This window comes from Lissotriton vulgaris, unplaced genomic scaffold (assembly GCF_964263255.1).
Source record: "Lissotriton vulgaris unplaced genomic scaffold, aLisVul1.2 SCAFFOLD_2249, whole genome shotgun sequence".
Classification (NCBI taxonomy): Eukaryota; Metazoa; Chordata; class Amphibia; order Caudata; family Salamandridae; genus Lissotriton; species Lissotriton vulgaris.
The window spans coordinates 163117-170663 of record NW_028255621.1 but is presented as its reverse complement, the minus strand read 5'-3'; the positions used below and the strand labels follow the sequence as shown (position 1 = coordinate 170663).

At 43.5% G+C, this 7547-nt stretch overlaps 1 pseudogene; it reads left to right on the top strand.

Moving 5' to 3' along the window:
• The first annotated feature begins 3043 nt into the window (after nucleotides 1-3043).
• Nucleotides 3044-5885, top strand: LOC147659053 (uncharacterized; annotated as a pseudogene).
• The last annotated feature ends 1662 nt before the right edge of the window (nucleotides 5886-7547 follow it).

Genomic DNA, 7547 nt, shown 5'->3' with positions numbered 1-7547 from the left:
GACGAATGATAGTAAAATGGCTGCAGGATAATATATTCAATGGCACGTGTAATACGGCGGCCAGGATATCCGTCACGTTTGTTACGGAATAACCCAACCACCGAACTCTAAATCAGGCTCTTAATACTTTGCAATGATGCTGCTGTTAACTATGCAACATTACTCAGAAGTCATGACAAGGAGACATCTGGTCGTTCATAACACACTTTTTATAATTACAAGGGCGTGAACACACTGAATGAACTACAAGTGTAGATTAAAACGCAGGGTTTAAATACACCTACACCTACACAAACACCCAGAGACTAAACCTGTAATAAACACACAAGCCTCAGTAACAGGTAGATTATACAAAGAATGATGGACATAATGAAGCAGACCTAGAGATACATGCGTAACACAGACAAGATAGGTCTTGATTTAGAGTTTGATGAACTGGGTACTCCTTCACCAGCGTGGTGGAGTACCCTGGCCTGACCTAATGCAAGTCAGCTGGATTGTTTTGTGTCCAGCCTGACTTGGGTGCTGTCAGTGTAAATACATCGGACTGCTGATCCTCTTTAGATCAAGCATTCTGATGTATTTTTCTCTCATTTGGGGCCCCCAGGGAAACCCGTTAGTACTGAACAGAAAAAAATGAACCCCACTCCCTGAAAGAAAATGAATCCAGGAGAAAACTCCAAGGGTGTGAGGGTGATTAGTTATTTGTTTATAAAAACAATCTCCTGCTTTGGGAGCTTGTTTTTGAAAAACACAAAAGTTGGTTAATTGCGGCCTTAAACATGGCACCCACTAACCAATCTTCTCATGCCTTCAGAGGAGGCACAAGGGCTGTGGCTCCGCTGAAGGTACAGAGCACCATAGAGCCCGCGGAAATCTTTAAACAAGACAGGTGGCCTATTGGACTTAAGATCAGACCCAGAGTCTTGATAATTGATAAGTAGAGGTGTGGAGAAAAGAGAAAAAGGTCATTAGAATGCTGCCTGTATGTGATTCATTGAATATGACAAGACGCTGCTGTGTCCCTTACCTTAACGCTGACTATTTAAAAACAAAATTGCTATGTATGCTTCATTTGTTTATTTCTCCAAAGTCAGCTGAACAAGTTACTGGTTATGTTAAATCATGTCATACAGGACAAAAAATTGAGGTTAAACAAAACATCCAGTTGTCTAGAAACATACAAGGACCAAACGCCTTAGCCTGGCAAAGACTGTAATAAAAGTGCCTTGCTAGGGTTCATGTTCAATCCAGTTCAGGGACCACGATGTAGGCAGGAGCTGTTGGGTTGAGATCATTTTCCATTGATGTCCCAAGGCCTGTCCTAGAATGGCTGTACAAACCGGTCCAGCACTGGCGTAACGAAAAGTGATGGGGCCTCCCTGCACGGTACTTAGAGGGGCCTCCTCCGGGCTCAAGCAGGAGCTCTCCGGCCACAGTGCAGTGCCAAGGGGGCCCCTTGGAGCTAGCGTCCCCTCCGCACTGCGGGGGCTGCGTGGGCCTGTGTTACGCCCCTGCGGTCCAAGTAAACCCTTTTTGTACTTGACTCTCAAGTTAGTGAGGGCGAGCAGTCACAGAATTCTCAGCTTCCTAATGTTGGCTGCTCGAACTCAGAGCTCAACAACAAACCAACAGCCTCAGTAGAATGAATGACCAGCACACTGCTTATCTTGCTAAGAACATTTACTTTACTCACTCATTTGCACCCAATACTAGATCATTCAGAACAAGTCAATGTCTATGGCCTGTTAAGTTGGCAGGTGCTGTTCTTACTCATGTCTGTCCCTCTCCTCCTATTATCAGGTTCCTTCTCCCTGTTCTGATCCCCTCTTCTGTAGTGGCTTTTAGGAGTAACATGAATACAGTACAGGTGCAGTTTATTCACCCAATGTGCATGTGCTCTCAGCCCTTAGTGTTTATCCCCTTCACAGGTTGAGTCAGTCCTTTCAGGGTAACTTTCCATCTGCCCAGCACTCGAAGGGCATACCTGCACACTTGAGAGAGCAGTGGCCCACCAGCAGGCTTTTGTCAAGCTCTTTCGACCTGGGTGCATGTCTGCATTCAGTAGGGCACCCACTCCTCCTTTTCGTTGCAGTTGCCTGAAGATCAGCAGTCCCGAAGGTATAGCGGTCACACCTGGCCTGTTGGTAAGTGCAGCCCATCTGGACCTTCCCCCCATCAGCAATTTAGCCCAAATTGTGGCCGGCTGGACCACAGGCGTAGCCTCAGGCAGGGTTTTCGACACGTGGGCAGTTCTAACAGGGCAAAGCATTGTATGTTCCCCCAGTTAGTAAAAAGAACAGCATACGTCTTGGCTGCTTCTGCTACAGCCAAAGTCTTTGCAGCTTTTCCGTCTAATTTTTCAGTCTGCAAAAAAATGATATCCTGTTTTTCTGCACCCGGTAAATCCAGGTGCAGAAAAACCTCACAACTGATAATCAGGTGGAATGAAATGAACACATGAAAGTACGCCTTAATTTTCATTGCGCTTGGTTCGTAATCAGGGCCATAGTTGAGGGATAGGTCTAGGCATAGGCCTCGGAACACACAGTAGATCAGTGTGAAGCTGGGGCTATCATTCGAAATCCCGGATATCAGAGACAAGTAGTGGGTAACTCAGGGCAGGGGAAAACGACTGTTATCCATGGAGGGGACATTCCCGTCCCAGAAATCTACATTACAAATGAATTAATAGTAATATATATATCTGTTTTGTGCCAGCGCATATGACTTTAAAAATTGACAGGGTACATGTACCCTTTATGAACTAATTAAAATTGTGAAAATTCTAAAAATCCTCTCAGGTTACCATTCTACTCTTTGCTGTGTCGGAAAACTAGCTCAAATTTTTCAAAATTCTATATTGATTTGGCTTGTGAATTATATTTTTGCAAAACTACACGTATTAACTATTTTATTTTAATACTACAGGTGATTGAAATTATGAACGAAGAAAGCAAGATTTAGCACCAGGCAACTGAAGGCCGATACCATAAGAAGGATTGCTTACGCTGATAAAAGTACTGTTCCTGTAAGTGAATTTTCCAACTTTGTGTTTCATTAACCCAGAACAGAACCATATCTGAGCACACAGCATCAGAAATAATGTGGAAAGATCAGTCACTTCAGCATCCTCATCTGAAATATTACCAGAAAGACAAATTGCCTCAGCATGACAGAATAATGTTCATCTAAAGACTCATCCAATTCCCGAGAAGAAGCACACGCTGGTTAAAAGAAAGTTATAACAAAAGGTTTCTTCTGCATACCATTAAAGAAAAGACTCTGAAAGAAGACTCTGAAGCTTACAGGTCCAACAGCCAAAAGCACAGAAATTCAAAATGACCCTTGCTCAACAACCAGTTTTAACTACTGGTGCAACTTTGAGACTTTCTGCCTCTGAATATAACACCTCGAGCAACTCTCCTCACTTTAACAAAACCCTAAAAATTCACCACTTTATTTTGTTCAAGACCATCTCACATATATGTTTCCTTTTTATTCTGTACTGTTCTGCAATTCTATGTAAATTGCCTCAACATTATCTGTTGTGCAGGAGTGATGTGTAAAACTTTTGAATATAAAACGAATTAAGTGAACACCGTGGTGCTATATGTAATGTAAATAGATCCCCATCATCTGAACAACTAGAAACTTGGCACCAAACACAGGAAGGTTAACAGGAACTGATGTTCTGCGACTGATGATCACAATACTACTGTGCATGTTCTGACGTCCTTAGTTACCACCATTATGTCAGTGCAAAAAGGTACTTAACGTTTAATCATTAAATATCTGATTAATACCTTATCACTGCTTTGCTAAGAACCTAACAAATGAATGTGAGAAAAACTTCGGATACAAAATAAGTTGCTGCCGGACAGGCCATAACCTAAAGCCCAATATACTCCGCGAAAAACATTTTGGCTGGTGCTATAGATCTGCTTCCATATATATTTTGCTCAATTCAAGTGTTAAGATTACATACAATTTCATTTAGAGATTAATGCTGAACATTATTTAAAAAAGCCCAGACTCTAGAATCTGGTTCACTCTTACCATTGCATATAAGCAAGAGAAAACCAAACCTGGAGCATTAACTCTAGAAATAAATATTATAAAAACATGGACTGCAAGAACTAAATCAGTCTTTACACCAGCTTCGCTCATCGCACAGTAACCCAAACTAGGGAAAAAAGATATAAGTGCCAAAAAATATTTAGCAGAAAATCTCACTGCACTGAACATGTGAGAATGCACACTAGGGAAAAACTCTCTCAGTGCCCTGAATGCCCGAAAAGTTTTAGCCGTAAATCTTATCTCATTGAGCATTTGAGAATTCACACTGGGGAAAAACCTTATCAGTGCTCTGAATGCCAGCGAAGGTTTTATATTAAACAGAGTCTTTTCCGACATGCAATAATTCACTCTAGGGAAAAACCTTATCAGTGCTCTGAATGCCAAAAGAATTTCAAACGTAATTTTCTTCTAACTGCACATCTGAGAATCCATACTGGGGAAAAACCTTATCAGTGCTCTGAATGCCAGCAAAGGTTTCGTACTAAACAGAGTCTTACTCGACATGCAGTATCCCACACTGGGGAAAAACCTTATCAGTGCTCTGAATGCCAGAAATGTTTTAGTGAAAAAAGAAGTCTCACCCTCCATACAAGAACCCACACTGGGGAAAAACCTTATCAGTGCTCTGAATGCCAGAAATATTTCCGTGACCAAAGTGGTCTCACTCAGCATACAAGGACCCACACTGGGGAAAAACCTTTTCAGTGCTCTGAATGCCAGAAATGTTTCAGTAGCAAAAGCAGACTCACTAAACATACAAGAATCCACACCGGGGAAAAACCTTACCAGTGCTCTGAATGCCAGAAATGTTTCAGTGAAAAAGGCACTCTTATTCAGCATACAAGAATCCACACTGGGGAAAAACCTTATCAGTGCTCTGAATGCCAAAAATATTTCAGTACCCAAAGCAGTCTCGGCCAGCACACAAGAACCCACGCTCAGAAAAAACCTTATCAATGCTCTGAATGCCAAAAATGCTTCAGTGGAAAAAAAAGTTTCACTCAACATACAAGAACCCACACTAGCTAAAAAGCCATAAGTGCTCCGAATGCCAGAAATGTGTCCGTGCCCAAAGAAGTTTCACTCAGCCTACAGGACCCCACACAGGGGAAAAAACCTTATCAGTGCTCTGACTGCCATACATGTTTCAGTGACAAAAGCAGTCTCACTCAGCATACAAGATCTGACCCTGGGGAAAAACCATATGAGTGGTCTGAATGCCAGAAATATTTCAATGACCAAAGTGGTCTCACTAAACATACAAGAACCCACACTAGGGATAAACCTTATCAGCGGTTTTAATGCCAAACATATTTTAGCCATAAATCTCTTACTGAACATGTGAGAATCCACACTGGGGAAAACCCTTATCACTGCTCTGAAAGGCATACAAGATTGAGAGTTGAGATTGTTACAAGCACCATATCAAACACACATGCTCCAAAATGATCATCAATGCTCTGAAGGCCATAAAAGCTTCAATTTTAAACACAATCTCACTCTACATGAGCAAACAGACAGAGAAAAGTGAATGACAGAAATACCTCTCTAAACATGGGAGACTCCATTCTGGGGACTGCCGGAAAAGATTCATTCAGAAAAGGTATCTCATTCTTCATCAGAGACTCCACAGTGGGGAAAAACATTTTCATTGCTCCGAATGGCAGAAAAGCTTCTATCTGAAAGCCATTCTTATGTAACATGAGAGAATCCACACTGGGGATAATCCTTATGAGTCCTCGAAATACAAGTAAACTTGTGGTTACAAATTACTTCTCACTTGACATGAACAAACTCACACAGGGAAAAAGCCTGATGGATGTTCTGAATGTCAGATAAGGTTTATATGGCCGGGATGCCCGCCACCCCCTCTCAACACAATCCCCAAGGATGGGAGAGAAGTCGGACACAAGTTTGAACTTTTGGAAGGCGGGAGGGAGTCACCCTCCCAGCCGTATTTATTAAAATATGAAACAAAATTTAAAACATTAAAATAAAAGTTTCATAATTATGTACAATTTTACATTTATTACATTTCGATGAAGACATGTTCTTTGGCTAACCTTAACAGATCTCTAATACAAAGGTTTCCTAGCCGAGTCTAACATCCTGCAAATGCAAACATTCTAAATTAAAATTGTACATCCTAGCATTAAGGGCCAACGGCAAGGTCTTAACCGGTGTCAGATCCCTACTACCAAAACTCTCGCCCTCACAGTGTGAGTGGCGCATGCGCAGAGGACTCTACCCTCGTTGCCAACTGTAACTTCCCTTGTCGTGGTGGGGGCCCCCTATCCACTCGCCGCCATCTTAAAGGTCGTCCGAGTTCCCGTGTGAGGTATCTGTAGGAAGGACAGCGTGGACTCCCCCCATCCCCACACTCTCTATCCGCCGTCGCGGATATCCGGCCCCCGGGAAATTAGTAGGAGGGGCATCTAGCCTCCTCCCCCCCTGGGAGGGGCCTATGGCCGTCTCCCCCTAGGCGACTCATCCTTAGTGGGTGCCGCCTCCCCGTAGGAGGGGCCAATGGCCGCCTCCCCTCGGGCGCTCCCATCCATTGTGGGTGGCGCCCCCCTCTAGGGACCTTGAAATTACTGCTCACCGATCATGACCTTACCGCCCGACCAAAATAAATACGACAGTTGTTTACCTACTAAAGGAAAAAATTCTGACATTTCCTCGATGCGTCATCGACTGCTCACTCCTACCAAGAAAAAACATTATCCTACAGGCAGAAGTCATATCCTTATCATAAATATTCCTTTACTTTTCTACAAAGGAAAAAAGGTCTACTCAGCAAAACTTTATTTAAAACCAACATTGCCATAAGGGGCTGGTGGATGGGTCAAAATTGCTGCTTGTTCCGTCGAGGGCTCACGAGCAACGAGTGGGTGCAGCCTTCAGAGCACAGGAACAAGAGGACGCTTCTTCGGATTCCCGCTCTATTTATTCTTCTGCGGGAGGGCGTGTACCCTCCTCCGGTACGCCTACTGGGCGTGGTCTTCGGTGTAGGTGTCTAGGACAACCCCTCTTGGGCGGGAAAAGGCGCGCCCCGGCTACGCCGCTTCGGGCATACCAGCCGAGCCACGCCCCCCACCCAAAAATGGCTTCCCAGGGGGATCGGGGCACCCAACCATACGTTCGGGGGGACCGAGTGGTCGCCCCTTTCCATATGGCCGGGATGCCCGCCACCCCCTCTCAACACAATCCCCAAGGATGGGAGAAGTCGGACACAAGTTTGAACTTTTGGAAGGCGGGAGAGAGTCACCCTCCCGGCCGTATTTATTAAAATATGAAACAAAATTGAAAACATTAAAATAAAAGTTTCATAATTATGTACAATTTTACATTTATTACATTTCGATGAAGACATGTTCTTTGGCTAACCTTAACAGATCTCTAATACAAAGGTTTCCTAGCCAAGTCTAACATCCTGCAAATGCAAACATTCTAAATTAAAATTGTAC